At 47.4% G+C, this 11,417-nt stretch overlaps 1 non-coding gene across 1 annotated transcript; it reads left to right on the top strand.

The window, feature by feature from the left end:
- Nucleotides 1-3,422: 3,422 nt before the first annotated feature.
- Nucleotides 3,423-3,495, top strand: Trnar-ccg (transfer RNA arginine (anticodon CCG)). Its single transcript has one exon. It is a non-coding gene; the product is annotated as a tRNA-Arg (tRNA).
- Nucleotides 3,496-11,417: the final 7,922 nt, after the last annotated feature.

Consider the following 11,417-nt stretch of genomic DNA (forward strand, 5'->3'; position numbering starts at 1 on the left):
AAGTTCCGGTTGAGAAACTCGCGTTGGAATCTGGCCGTCGGACCGGGGAAGTTGAGGCTATCGGTGCGGAGGCGTGCACCATCGTGGTCGTATTCCTGGAGGGCAAGACGATGTTGATGTTTGGCTGCAAAATCGCGCTCCCGCAACTCGGGGAAGGCTGCTATTCGCTGACGTTCGGCCTCAGCATCGCGCTCCAGCAACCTGGGGTTCGCTGCTCTTCGCTAACGCTTAGCCCTCACGCTAGAATCGACTCGTGGACGACGAGCGAGTTCGTGGCGCCGTTGTCCAAACGCAGCCGGAACCTCGGCGGAACGCACCACGCGGTGGTCCCCAACAGATCTCCGAGAAAGATGTGAGGGGACGGAAGCCCGGCAGAGCACGCGCCAACCCCTTTCCCTCACCGCGACACACCAGACGACCCTGATTGGCCGCTCACGTCACGTGATCCGGCGCCGGCGCAGCTGGAAGAACTGCTCTACTGAGGGAGCAGCCGGGTTCTTTATTGCGATAGCAATTTGATAGACACTTCAAACGGATTTCTGCCGTCGGCGTCACCGTCGCTGTGAGGTTCCGTATAAAGTCCAAGGACAATAAAATCGTCGCGGCGCGCCGTATGTGCGAGTGAAAGCGCCCGGCGGACGCGCGCCTTCACGCAGAGAGAACGCACAGCGGAGAGAAAACGCAACTTCCATCGACCGAAAGGCTGTGGGGGTAAGGGAGGGAGGAAGGTTAGGGGGGGCGATATTTTACAGCGGCACCAAAGGCGTATCTTGCAGTCGGGCGCAAGGGTAACTGGCGATGCAATCTCTCATGCGAAAGGAGCAAAGTGGGAAGGCAGCGCGGAAGGAAGGGAGGGAGGGGGGGGGGGCGGCTTCTACTCTGCCAACAAATGCGTTCTTGCACTTTGCGCCTGTGCCGGCTGTCGGTGTTGTCGCGCGTACCGTATCTTGAAAGCGATCTCCACACGGCTCTTACCTTTGTATGCGCTGTGCGTACGCCACTCAGTTTCCGTTGAAGCGATACACTGCACGAACCTTCGCTCGCTGCGGCGGCCGCGCTTCCCCACGCCCCGGTTTTGAAGGTGGTTTTCTGCGCTCATCGAGTCTATTCATGTTTGCTTGTCAACGCTGGCACCACGCGTGTTAATTAAGTTAGTAAGCGAATGTGTCAAGTTTTGCAGGCGATAAAACTAGTATCCCTACTGTTTATAGTTCTCTACTAATTTGCTAGCGCAATTGATGCTTCGCCTTTCGGGCGAAACTTTGACTTTTTTTTGCGTGACCATGAGAATGCCACCAATACCTAATTAAATTACGGGGTTTTTCGTGCCCAAAACCACGATCTTATTATGAGGCATGCGGCAGTGGGGGACTCCGGAAATTTTGACCACCTGGGGTTCTTTAAGGTGCACCTAAATCTAAGTGCACGGGTTTTTTCGCATTTCGCCCCGCTCGAAATGCGGCCGGCGTGGCCGGGATTCGATCCCGCGACCTTTTGATCAACATCCACCGAAACTTGTCACCCAATACATGCTTCGCTTCAAGAAAGCTCGGACGAAACCGCCACGTTGAAGTGAACAACGCCATTCCGCAAAAATGGCTGGCTTGCGCAGTTATCCCAAGTCTTGCGCCAGGGTTACTGGTTGGTAGGGGTAACCAAAATGGAATAAATCGTGAAATGGAAAAAAATAAACATTTGCTGTTCTTAGTACAACCAAAATATTTGAAACCGTATATTTAGTGGTATGACAGTGTTTTGATGAAAAATTTTCCAACATAATATTTCACATACGTTTTCTAGTTTATGTGTTTGTCCCCCCTCACCTAGTTGGGCTTCAATCATGCGCCATTAACTGATATCTCTGTCAATAGGTATTGGCACGCTTTTCGTTCCAAGCTTCGCGACCTATTTATAGGACCTTGATTTTTCCACGAACAGCACTAGTCTGACAACTTTGATCATCTTTCTTGATGGTACAACAAATCTGGGTGCGTAGCAAAGGAATGAAAGGTTATTTAGAAGCGTGAAGTGATGATTCGAGAGTGAATAAGCAATATTTCAATATTTGTATAGCTGAGGTCCTTGACACCCCAAAAGGAGCCTTGACGAAGGCCACAGTTGGGGGGAAACCCTTTAGCAGGGTTTCAATAATTTGTGACAGCACTGCGGAGTTCGCTGTTCAATTTTTGCATTAAAACGAAATCAATTCTTTCATTTGACTTAATAGCCGCATGGCGGCTAGGCGATCCGCTATATGCCAGATGCGTCCCGTGTCATGATTCATGTCTCTTAGTCACCCTCTCATGTCACAGAAACCAGAAAAACAGCCCAGTACCGGCTGCAATCACTTGGCAGTAGCCGGGACTGCACTGTTCACTGCAGGTTTACACCTCAGCTCGGCCAAGTTGTGTAGCTTGCACGAGTTCCGTAAAGTTCCCATTGGACACGCGGACAAATTAGGGCGCCGTCTTCAGGGAGTGCTCCATGCACATGGCATGATGGATATTTTTCTGGGAAAAACCACGATCTGAATGTGAGTCATGCCGTAGTTATCTAACGTGCACCCAATGCACGATACACTGACTTTGTTGCAGCTGCTCTAATCGAAATGCAGTCGCCGTGACGGGGATTGGATACCGCAAATTCATCTTTTGAAGCGCAACGTCAAACCCACTATAGGCCACCACGGCGGCTCGGTATGATGCATAACCAGCGTGCTGCATACAGTTTGGCTGTCAGCACTACGCGAAAGCTGTGATATAATTTTTCAGGCCGATTTATACAACTGTGTCTTGCGATAAAATTGGTGGACAGACAAGACCTTCTGTCCTAAATTGTTCAAGTGTTTGGTGGGAAAATAGAACTGGGGGATTCTCTGGGAAGATAGAGATGTCTACTGAAGTGAACAACGTTCATCAAGCAACGCATGGCATGTTCTGTCCATTAAATTAAATAGCGCTGAATACTCGTAATTAGTCTCCGGTTTGGTGGATGTTGTCAGATCTTAAGATATCCCGTGTTTCGCAAAAGCTTCGGCTATCCTCCATATCGCTCCAGCGTCATTATGGGGTAATTTTAAATGAAGACTACTGTGAGGAGGGAAAGGTTAGACTGGAACGCGCAGTAAGAAAACATTTATAGCAACTCTCCACCACGGAGGAGTTGCGATAAGCAAACGAAAAGGACTTGGACAAAAGTCATCAGTGAATAAGATTATGTTTCTCTACTTCTTCTTCGTCGCTGAAGCAGATTGTTCTCGCGCATCCGCGAAAGCTTACTTTAACCGATACCGCATGAAACAAAGAATTACGCCGTAACATGTTGCGCCGGTTATCAATTTCAGTGCAACATGTTATGGGCTAATGGGAAAACCTTCATTTCTTGAATGCTTTAATGATATGGACAAGCTGTGCCTTCTGCATGTTCGCGTGGCCTAATGGATAAGGCGCCTGATTCCGGATCAGGAGATTGCAGGTTCGAGTCCTGTCGCGGACGTGATTTTTTTTTGCCTGCTGCGTGGTACATCATTAGTTTTAGGAACGCCTGGTGGTTCCTATACGTGCACATGAGGCCGTGCGGATTTGGAACATTATCACGGATCAGGAAATGGAAGGTTCCTTGTAATCCTTCACGGACGTCGAGTTTTCAAGGTGTATTTTTTTCGTTTTTTGCTCGTGCAACATTGTTTATGGGCGTGTAGCTGCTACTTCTGCATATCCGCGTGGCCTAATGGATCATTCTGCTTCCGGCAGTATGGAGTGTAAGATTTCTTTCAGCGCGGTTTTCGAACGATTACCTGTCCAATATGAAACCAAACAAAAACTGTATTGCACTTTGTGTGACATTGTTTTCGCGGTGCCCTTGTACAGGTCCTTGTACATTGGAAGGTCGCGGCAGCGTTGTTTTAATGAGTGAAGAAAAATGCAGGTGCCGCCAGGAACAAAACCTTTCTTTTTTTAAATTACACACAGCAACAGTTAAAACGTTTTGGGAGGCAAAGGAATTATTTTTAGAGTGGGGATCGCACTGTTTAATTTGCAAGCAGCCAGAGACGCTCGATCATATTTTTTTACACTTTTTGGAAGGATATAATTTTTGGGATGTAATACAGAGAACGGAAAAAATTTCCACTTGACCCGTGTGGCATTAGGTACTTAAGCGTAGATAACGAGGATGGTGTGCCTTTTCATTTAATTATGCTTATGCACATCCGCTGTAATCGGCGGTCCAGAATGACAGGATGTTACGTTGACAAGGATTCACGGCCTGTACGAATTAATTTCGTGAGAGCATGCACTGGTTTGTTGGAATCCATAAAGTGTTAGCTAACCTTCCCTAGTGTCTCTCAAGTGTAGAGCCGCTGGTGGATTTGCGCGAATTCTAATTACACACAGGCAGCAGGATGATGGTTGGGTACGCCTACACCTAATGTACATTGTAGTCTGTGTGTTCTTATTGCGACTGTTATTTTGGTGAAGTGTGGTGTGTGAAAGCCAGGCAATAAAGATAAAAAAAGTCCGGCTGGCCTAATGGATAAGGCGCCTGATTCCGTATCAGGAGATTGCAGGTTCGAGTGCTGTCGCGGGAGTGGGATTTTTTTATATACACACTCGTGAAGCATTACTGTTTATGGGCTTGCAGCTGCTACTTCTGCGTCTCCGCGTGGCCTAATGGGCACGTTGTGTAGTCGATTCCACTTCCAGCCGCGTCGAGCTTCGCTCGAGCAAAACATGTTGTGGGCCAGCACGGCCGCGGTAATAGAATTTTTGAAGAAACGACGCAGGTAATGAGTTGATGCAGCACTGCATACTGTTTTTTTTTTTTGCACGCGGACATCAAGGCCCGCCCATAGCGCGTCGAGAATTTCAGGGACGCACTTATTCGTTTGTCTATGCTCCCCGAGGCTTGTCACCTTGGGGGCATACCAAAAGAATCACGTTTGCGCAGTTAAACTGAAGAATGCTGAGGGGAAGAAAATGTGCTAGCTGTCGGCGATATAGGAGTCAAGAATCGCCGTTGCATGGTACTCGACCAGTTTCACCAGGATACGCCATTGAATATTTATTGGCTGCTGTACAACGTCCATGACGACGACGTGCGAGTGACCATGTCCCCTATGGCAAGGTGAATGCGATAGTGCGAGCGCGGTGGCGACTACAAGGCTGTACAGATAAGGGTTCTTCAACATGTATGGTGAACTTCAAGCTAAAACCGGGCATCGCGGTGGCCGACCTTCCACATCAACTTCGGACTGCTGAGGACGGCACGCTTGTTGTCGTGCGGGAGAGGGCGCCGCAATGTCTACGCTGCCATGGTACGGGTCACATCCGTAGAGAATGCCGTGTCCGCATTGAGCTGTGTGTAGGCTTTTTTGACACGACGAGAGTAGATGCTCGAGGATGTATGTAAGCGTCACAGGGCCCGTGGGGATTGGGGACTTTTCGGAGCACCACATCGACGAGGCTGAGGCCGAGGAGGTTGTTGGTGGACGTCTCGATTAACAGGCACCCAAATCAACACTCCTTCAGCTGCACCCAGTAAGCACTGCCCCATACAGCAAAGGCAAGGAAGCCTCTGTTTATGAAACGCGAACTTCGGCATCGGAGAGCGGCGTTCAAGACGTCAAGAAGCCTGAGCGAAAAAATTAAGTACCATATGTACAAGAGGAAGAAAGCATGGAGGCCGACAAGCCGTCTAGAAGCAATAAGAGGACACGGGAGGAGACGGAAGGCAAAGCGGCGAAGCTATGCCAAATGCCAGTCTGTTGACCTTGTAGAGGCCCTTGATTGTGCTGATAGTAATTCACAAGTTCGTTCAACCACCTTCAACCACCTTCAACCACTCGTAGTCCTGGGCAAAGTCCAAAGTATTGAAGACTTTTCCACCATGAACCGTGCTGAAGGATCCTTCGGGTGTGGGCAGCAGGTGCGAGGATGCTTTCACCACTAGATTGACAGTACTCCGGTAGTCCCCTCAGGGACGTAGGGCTTCGTTATTTCAGACGGGAATAGGTGGTGTAGTTTATTCCGAATGTTGAGTCGGCTTGATGATGCCTTGTTCCTGCAGTAGATCACGCTCCTTTTCGACCGATATTCACAAGCCAAACGGTACTGGCCTGGCCTTGAGAAATTTGAGTGCTGCATCTTGCTCCAGTTCCAGGGTGGCAGGAGGATATTTCCCAGGATTTTTTTCCGAGAACACTGCGTCCAATCTCTTGTCGCTGTCGCACTGCTGGGAATCGGAGTGTTTTGTGTATCCCACAAATCATTCCTCAGAGTGGGGTGAACCAGTTTCTGTCTAGCAAACTTTATTCAGAGCCTTGCACGATAAGCAAGGGCAGCTGATGGGTCTGACCGTTGCAGAAGACGTCTACAGTGCCACAGCACATTTGTGGCAGGGAATGTCTGGACCACATTCTCAACTGCATGAATCTTGACGGAGAGCTGACGCATTGTTGCACTAGGTAGCACAAAAAGTGTTCTCTCTGATGAACGTGCATGCAATTCCAGAGTCCACCTCAAACTTGACCTGGCATACTGTACAGTTATTTCTGTAATATCTTCGGTTTAGCATTGAGGTCTACCACATAGTTCAAGGCGTAAAGTGACGATATTGCTAATGTCATATCTGGCACTCTGGGGAGTTGTCATTGTGATGGTGTGTAGTCTGCGATCAGCCCATCTTACACTTCGTGATGGGGATGAACGCTTTTTCAATGTGTCCCATGCTTGCGGGAAAAATTGCAAACTGCTGTCTGCTGCAAATTCCTCTGGCTAATGCTGGTCATCGCATCGCCGACAGCACTGTGCTTTTGTACTTGCCTTTTACCTAGTAGTATTTGCATACCTCCTGACTGGTCTGACGTATAGGCTCAGCGTTCGGTTGAATGTTCCTCTGCTGATGACCAGTGCTCTCCTCTCGTATGGCGATGTCATATGTGCTGGTGAGAGTGAGATCTGTCTCTCTTAACAGGCGCTACTGCAGGCCTTCGTCACGTAGTCTGCGCAAAATCGGTCCCGCAACATGACATTCAAGGGGAGCATGGTGGTGTTAGCAGATAAGTTAGCCACACTTTCTTTCCAATCAGTTGCTTATCTGCTCGAGGGCAACTCCTCCAAATTGCTGTCTGCTGCAAGCTTCTTGAGAGTAGCAAAGCCGGCGCTCATTGTTTCGCTGTCTAGTATGTCCCAACGGGAAACGAGCTCGGCTGTTGACTTCTGATGGTCAGGGGGTCGTAGTGTTTATGGAGTGCCACTTCGATGTCGTCGTAGTCAATGGCCGCTGAAGTGCTTGGCTGCACAAGGCTGGAGACGGTCGTAGGTCTGCTTCCAACCTTTTTATTCCTGGTTGGTTCTTTACAAAGCTGGATCTATGTTAGCTATAACAAAACATTTAAAATATCCGAACCAGGATGAGTGGTTAAATTCTGGTACCTGGCTTGGAAACCAGTGCCTAACCATGGTTTGCCAAAAGTGTTCTGTAGCATAGTCGTGAGCATGACAGCTAGTAGTCCAAAAAGAGTTACACTATTTTGTCGAGCACCATCGGAGGGAGTAGTCCAACTGAGGGCAGGGGAAAAACCGAGTTGTTCTTGGGCCCCAGGTAAAAAGGGTCACCCGCTGTGCAGCGTGTTCTCTGAAACCACTCTGGAGCACTAGTCGGCCGCATCGGAGATGTAACGGGCCCGAGCGGAACAGGACACAACACATACATCGGTCAAACGTCTGTTTTTTATGCAGAATGACACATTTCTTTTTCTTGCTTCTATACATATTTTGAATTTTCCTTCTGAATGCTTTAGTTTAGTAAATTTTTAATAACTGCAGCTTCCAAATATCAGTAGTCCTGAAGAGATGTAAAAGAAGTACTCAAAAATTTCTTGCTACCAAAGTTCATTTGCATTATTTGATTTCAGTGACATGCACTATCGACCAAGGGATCTGACAAAAAGCTGAATGTCTCCCCAGCCTCAAAACGCAGCTTGGTATTCCCATTTACAGCTTTAACTGTACATGCGAACAACATTGTGATGTACGGTATTAGTGGCTAGTTTTAAAGGCTGCTCGAATGTCTAGCGTTTTCTGAGATCCCGTCGTCCGTAAACTTGTTGGGTCGATAGTACATGCATTATGTGTGGAATGTTTCTTATCAGTTCCTTTTTTTGCCTGCTTTGGTACATATTTCCCCCTCTTATTGTTTTAGTCTAGTGAATATTTTAGCTTACTCTATCTAATGTAATAAGTGTGACACTTTGAACACTGTTTTATTTTTTCTATGGTAATATGTATTTGTGTGATAGAATGATATCAAAAAAGAAATGTTTGGTCTTTCTGCCCTGGAACGCGGCTTTTGCGATTGCCCCAATGTGTGTACACCTTGCATAGGTAGTATGTGAGTCGTGAAATAGATTTTAACACACCTGGTTTCTAAGTGCCCTTGTGAAGATAAAAACACTCCCAGTGGCCAATGCAAACTGTTCCCAATGGCTCCTCCAGATTCTGCACGAATCACGGAGTATAATTAAATGACTCCCAATGCACCACTCGAAAACACCTGCCAGCCAAAGCAAACGAAAACAAAATATTCCCAATCCACCATGTAAATGCTCCGGCCAGGCGGAGTAAAAGAAATGGCACATACTCCGAATGGCACCATACAAAAACTCAATCAGCCGAAGTAAAAGAAAACAAAAAATGCTCCTATTGCTCTATGCAAAAACTCCGGCCAGGTGGAGTGAAACAACAAAAAAGTGCTCCCAATGCATATCGCAAAAACTCCGCCAAGCCGGAGTAGACGTGGCTAAAAATATTCCCACTACACCACGCAAATCCTCCGCGCAGCCGGAGTAAAAAAAAACGAAAAATTCCCTCAATGCATCACGCAAACACTCCGCCTAGCTGGAGTAAACGTCACAAAAAATACTCCCATTGGATCACGCAAATAGTCCACTTAGCCGGAGTAAAATAACGAATACTCTCCATGCACCACGCAAAAACATCGCCCAGCCTGGGTAAAAAAAACAACTATCAAACACTCCCGATGCACCACAAAAAAAAAACTCCGCCCAGTCGGAGTAAGAAATTTACCGTGATCAATCGGAGTAAAATAAATACCCAACCGGGGGGTCGTAAAAGTAGAGCTGTTTGCTCCTGCCTGGAAGTAATTTTCGTTTATAGTGTAGGTGCATCATGTGTGTGTGTGTGTGTGTGTGTGTGTGTGTGTGTGTGTGTGTGTGTGTGTGTGTGTGTGTGTGTGTGTCGTGTTTCGCGCAAGTTGTTGATGCTCCGTTCATTTGCTCTGATTGTATCCATTTCCACATCTCGGGCACATATGCGGTGGTATCTCCTTTTTCTGTAGTTAGTGAAGGCGTCACAGCCAGCCAGCAGTCTCTCCGTCGTATATTTGGGCGGCAGCTTGCAACCGATGTCTTCTAACTAGGGCGTTGATATAAAAAAATGTGCTGGATTACTAAAGGCCACACGTACATTAGCTTAGTGCTCTCAAGATCAACCAATACGTTTTTCGTGTGAAACTTTTTACTGTTCACAGGCGGCGTGTATTTTCATGCGCCAGCTGCAGCCCCAGCTCCCTCAGCACAGGGACAGAAGAAACTCATCATCAGCAGAAAAATTTATGAAATCGAAGCCCAAGTAGGATGGCACGAATTCTTATGCGTTTAAGAAATACCCAATATCCTGCTTTTTCGCGTCTTCTCAAATGTTGACAAAACGTGAACTCATCAATGTCGCCGGTGGGCGACGTATTCACTGCGAGCAGGCATCCTCGAGCGATCGCTTTCGGGGTACCAAGATTTCGCGCCTTCGCATTGGACGCGCCGTAGGCCGTTTGTTTCACTCTGAAAAGTAAAGCTGGCCCACTAGCGCGTCCTGTACCGGGTCGCGCGAAATCTCAGGGAAGTGTTCGTATCCCCGAATGCAACTATATTTTTTCAAGTTGGTAACGCATAAACGGGACGACTAGGCCGAGCGCGCGCCCGCCTCGTCGCAGGCAGCTGCCATGCTGTTAGTATTTTTACGTTTACGTTGCGTTGGTAGAATGTTTACGTTTATCCCTAGGCCAGCTGTCCGGGCGTTCGATTTTGCTACCTTCGGGCTGCTTCGGGTTGTCTTGGGATCCCAACCTACGTGACTTCCTATCAGGACAGAAACAAGCTGACTACCATCTGGCTCCCAGAACTCCGAAAATCGACGAAGCCAAGTTTCGGTTTCCCTCGCTCTGATCGCCAGATTCGTGGTGCCACAGTTCCGCCAGTAAACGCCTTTTTCGTGGTCCAAAAGTTGGTTTAGCGTGTAGGGAGACCTGGCTTCAATTTCCCACTTACGATGAGCCCGCTGAAACGAAATCTTAGAAAGCTAAGTAATAAATTTGTGTGAATTAGTGACTAATTATCACTTATCACCCGTCGCCCCATGGTCGTCACCACTTACGGCATGTCTCCGAAAGAGCCGTCCTTTTATTTCAAAGGGGCTGTATTTAAATATCACTTAGTCTTCCTGTAAACACCCTGTATGTGACGACACCTCTTTGTATAGAGGGTGATTTTCATAAAAATTGCCCTTTACGTTGCACCGAAACACGTAATACAGCGCTAAGAAAAAAAGGAAAATGAAAACTGACGTCCCAACCTCAAACGGCAGTGACGTCAAATCTTATGCGGCTTGGCACAAATGTGTGAATTTTTTTAGCGTCCGGCATTTCGACTGCTACGCCAGCAGTTTTTTTTTCGAGGCAGCCGCGAGCTATGAGGGAATGGAACAAATAACGAGACCTATGCGGGGTGTACTGAGAATAACCTTTTAAGGTTTCGTGGTGCTGCTCAACTCAACTGAAGCGCCAGCGTGTCATTAAACTACTGGAGTGGCGTATGTCTCACTGTGAACATAATTAGGCTGTTATTGACGGATATTGCTCCAGCAGGTTCCTCAGGAAGGTGAGCGAATAGTATGGAAATAAATGACAGCGCCACAGAGGTTTTCAAAGCAAATTCACATTTATCCGTCTAGATCAATGAAACCAATCTAACTGACCAAATAAAACACATGTTTCAATGGATGAAAAGTATTATGGCCAGGACATGTACAGTCGTTAAGTACAGACACATATACCAAACCTTTTCACAGAATCATTCGAAATTCCTTGCAACACCATGTATTCATATCCAAGAGTTATCAGACAATACAACGTTCCCCGCATTATAACATTTGATTTACTAATTTTCCTGTCCGTCGGACACTCAGAGCCTGTGTTACGCATAGTGAAGTGAACATAGCGCGTCGTTTCTTCGGGGAGCGTTCTGCATTTATCGTCACGACGAAAGGCAGCGCGTCGGATGCCGCAGCCGTGAAAATGCACGATAACAAAAAGCCTGTACTCACACCTTTCTCGAATGAATACCA

Source organism: Dermacentor silvarum, chromosome 1, assembly GCF_013339745.2.
Source record: "Dermacentor silvarum isolate Dsil-2018 chromosome 1, BIME_Dsil_1.4, whole genome shotgun sequence".
NCBI classification, from domain to species: Eukaryota; Metazoa; Arthropoda; class Arachnida; order Ixodida; family Ixodidae; genus Dermacentor; species Dermacentor silvarum.